This window comes from Corythoichthys intestinalis, chromosome 1 (genome assembly GCF_030265065.1).
Source record: "Corythoichthys intestinalis isolate RoL2023-P3 chromosome 1, ASM3026506v1, whole genome shotgun sequence".
Classification (NCBI taxonomy): Eukaryota; Metazoa; Chordata; class Actinopteri; order Syngnathiformes; family Syngnathidae; genus Corythoichthys; species Corythoichthys intestinalis.
This window is the reverse complement of record NC_080395.1, coordinates 44,354,911-44,359,288: the sequence shown is the minus strand read 5'-3', so window position 1 is coordinate 44,359,288 and position 4,378 is coordinate 44,354,911.

The window sequence follows — 4,378 nt, the reverse complement described above, 5'->3', positions numbered from 1 at the left end:
GCCAGGAAGCGGGAGCTCAACGTAAAATGGCACGTACATCCGGTGGAGGTCTGGCCTTTCACAATAATATCGTAAAACTGCTAAAGTTCAAGGCAGCACCTAACATAGTTGCGCAAAGCATTTTAGAATGCAAATAGCGAAAAAGCTCTTATAATGGATAAAAGAATGTTTAAAAACAAAAAAATGACAACTGGTGGCAGGAACCCTACACACACAACCAGGGCTGTCAACAGACTTGCAGGCAGTGTTGGGCACGTTACTTTAAAAAAATAATTAATTATAGTTACTCACTACTTCTTCCAAAAAGTAACTGAGTTGGTAACTGAATTACTCTATGGTAAAAGTAACTACTTACCAGGGAAAGTAACTATTTCCGTTACTTTAAAAAGAAGTTGTTGTATGTCAAAGAATTTGAAAGTTTCTGAGTAGTATTGGAGTCAGTTGAATAGAGAAGAACAGACAGGTACAGTGGGGAGAGCAAGTATTTGATACACAGTCAATGGGAAAACCCATTGACAGTGTATCAAATACTTGTTCTCCCCACTGTAGTAGTGTTATAGAACCTTGTAATATTTATTGCACCTCACCAGCAACAGATTTATCCTACACTTGAAGTGCAACAAAAATAAACAGTAAGATTTTTCGCCACTAGCTTTGTGGTAACGTGTGTAGTTGTTAGGTGCTTCAGCAGATTTGAAATGCTTACCACAGATGTCGACAAAAGCTTTGCCCCGGGACATAAATTACACTTTACATGCACGTTCTTTCCTTTAATTTCAACCAACTTGAAATAGTGTTTATTCTCCACCTCGTAAAGGACAAATTTTCCTCTGAATGCTCTGCCATCATATCCCTCTGCATCTGTTTTGCGTGTGTGTGTTTGCCGCACGCGCTGTTCCGGTTTGTGTGTGAAAACACCGGCTCTGATTGGCTTACCATGACACATGACTGTAACCCTCAGCCAATCACAATCACTTCCATCGCATCAATCCAGGGGGTGCATTCAGGTAGCCTCGTCCACCTACTCATCCCGTCACCCTCAAAGCGTCTGCCATCCTCAAGATGGAAGCAGCATTCTTGCTGCCTGACATTGGGGGATGGGAACGAGACTAGCATTCAGGTGTAGCAAACACAGAAACGTTAGCAAACTTTGGAAAGCATTGTCTAATTTAATGAGCAGGGACAAACAGCCTGGAGTCATAAGAAGTACGTGCGCTATTCTTGAACCTGAATGCACCCCAAGTCTTGGATGACAAATAAACAGAGCAGAGTAGACTCGCTACGGCTGGTAGTTTCTTCAATTTATTCAGAGTAAGTAACGCACCGCTTTTGACCGTCAGTAACGGTAACGGCGTTGTAACGGCGGGAAAAAAAATAGTTAGATTACCCCGTTACTGAAAAAATAACGCCGTTATGTAACGGCGTTATTTATAACGGTGTTATTCCCAACACTGCTTGCAGGGGCCCAGGGACAAGAGACTAGGGGTGTGACAAAATATCATAATGGTGATATATCGTGATACTTTGTATCCCAAAAGGTTATCGATATGCTCCTGCCAAGAATCAAGATATCGTTTAAAAAAGGTGTCAATGTCTAACAAAATAAAAATAAAAAGGAACCAACAAGTTGCTACCAAAATCTTCCGCCATAATAGTGTCTCAGTTAACTCTAAGGCTGCACTGACAGTGCACGACGCCCGATCCATTTAGACTGGGAACGTTCTTTCATCGAAACCAGCATTCATAGTCATTCTGTCCAATTGTCAGGGCATTTACAGGTAACTTGCGGTTCATTATAGGGCATTTACAGGTCATTTCCTGTTGAGTTTGAGTCACTGCCTATTCATTTGGGTGATTCCCAGGTCACTTGCTGTTCTGTAACTCAAAAAAAACAGGAAGTAACCCGTAAAATACCCCAAAATCAACAGGAAGTAACTGAAAATCAACAGGTAAATTACCTTAAATAGCTCCAAATTACCTCACTGCCTGGCATTGGCTGCCACTGACGGCCATAGACGTCCAATCCGTTTGAAGTCTCACTCCAATTCACAGCAGAAGCTTGTTTTTCTGTTTATTAGTTATTTTTAGAATATCCTAGAATGATTTTCTGACCAATGTATCGATAATTGTTGCATCGCCATATCGTCAGATCATCGTTATCGTGAGCTTTGTATCACAAATCATATCGTATCGAGAGGTACCAAGAGGTTCCCACTCCTACAAGAGACCATTATAGGGCCCCTCCACCCCACCCCTGCCACCGGCTTGTCATGACAACATACGCAGTACTTTTAACTCTTTGCAAGCAATGACAGTGTAAATTTTCAAATTATTTAATTTGAGATGGACAGTTAAATTTAACAGACCGTAATGTGACACAATATAAACCAACAATTTCCATCTATTGCCCCCCGTAGGCTACGGTACAATACAACTGAGAGTGCTATGCCCGCCTGGAAAGCAACAAAACAGTATAACTAAACATCCTGTGCCTGCCCCCTCCACTTCCCTTGGCTTATCAAGCCCTCAAACAGTGATGCGGCTCGATTTTTTGACAGCAATGTCATTCATAACATCAGTGAAATCCAGTTTTTGAGCAAGCTCACACAATGGAGAGCATGGCCATGTTCTTAAGCCTGCATTGTGATATGGTGGAGCGTACTGTAGGTAGTTTTTTATTATTTTCATTTTACTGAAGGCTCACAGTGGGTTGTAAAGTCTGTTCAGCCTCGCGCACCTGCTCCCCACAGACGAACATATATTCCTGATCTCCCATCACATTCTCAGTATGCAGTATGTCTTGTCATACCGGAGCTCAATAGGCTACAAGCGGCAGGTGACAGACTCGAATCGGGCTTTGGTCAAAGTGATCGTGAAATAAACGTTCAGTGTTAGCAGCTATTTTTCACTTACCAAAATCACCGTCCACAGCCAATTCTAACCCTAATTCTCTAGTTTCTTCTTGTCCCCCTTTTAAAAATGTCATAATTTTTTCTCATTCACCTCTATGATCTTTATCTTTTCTTTTCTGTGCACCCGATTTATGACGACTCGCTATGTTTACAACTTATAACACTGACAGATTGTAATTTTCTGCTTCTCTACTAAGACAGAGGAGGTGTGTGTGTGTGGGGGGGCGTTTGCAAAAAAAGGAAAAATACAAATTTGAAATATTTAATATGTTAAAGTTTTTAAGTATATATATCAAGTCGAACATAATATTTAATCAAACCATGATTTAAATAAAAAATAGATATGTGAATGTAAAGTAAAAAATTAAGGGTCATTCATGGGCTCCTATGGTCCTGAGGCCGGGACAAAATTCACTGTTGCCTCGCCCCTGTCGACGGGTTTGCACATAACATACACACTAATAGATTGAAGCACAGGCACATGTGATAATCGGTATTAATAACATAACGAGAAAGGGCGGTTAACTTATGACAATCACATTCGATTGGCTAAAATAGTACCGGCACTGATATTGATTGACATATATTGATCTATTTCTACTCCATGTTAGGCTGCCACTTCCTCGAAATATTGTACTTTATTTACGTTTTTCGATCTCTATTACACATTAGAAAAATGAAATTACGTGTTTTTTTCAATGTATTAAACAAGATTCTGCTGGGATGGACATTAGAAAGGTGTTTCCATTTTCCCTTGCATCAGAGATTCCTTATAAATTAAATTCATGACCCTTTATTGGGCAAGTTACTATTTTTGATAATGAAAAAAAAACTGAATCCCATAAGGACATCCACATATGTGGACATCACATTTTGGGTCTTATCGGCCACAATACTGTATTAACATTTAATATATAAGAATGGCCTACTAAGAGTGGCATTGTGGACACCAGGTCTCAATTACAATTGCTGTGTGCATTATTCACTGATATGTGAATATATGTTTTTTTTCCCCAAAATAAATATCTATTATTTTTATGTCACTGTATTTGGAATTGTGTCTATAAATGGTTAAACACATGCCAGTGTATAATATCTCCTTAAATTCCACAACAGCCCATGTCATCCGATGTAATAAAAAAATAAAATAAAAAAAAAAAAAAAATATATATATATATATATATATATATATATATATATATATATATATATATATATATATATATATATATATATATATATATATATATAAAGCGTTCATTTTTAAATGGACAATTACTTTGAAGGCGATTACAACGCAGAAACGGAAGCACTGAATCGTCATGCAACGGAAAACTTGACGTGAAATGATGGCCATGTGCGCCGTGTTTTAAATGCGCTTAACGGTTGTCATTACAGATTTAGTTACTACACGTGTTCTTAAATGCATAATATAAAAATGTACAATTTAAAAACATGAAAATTTC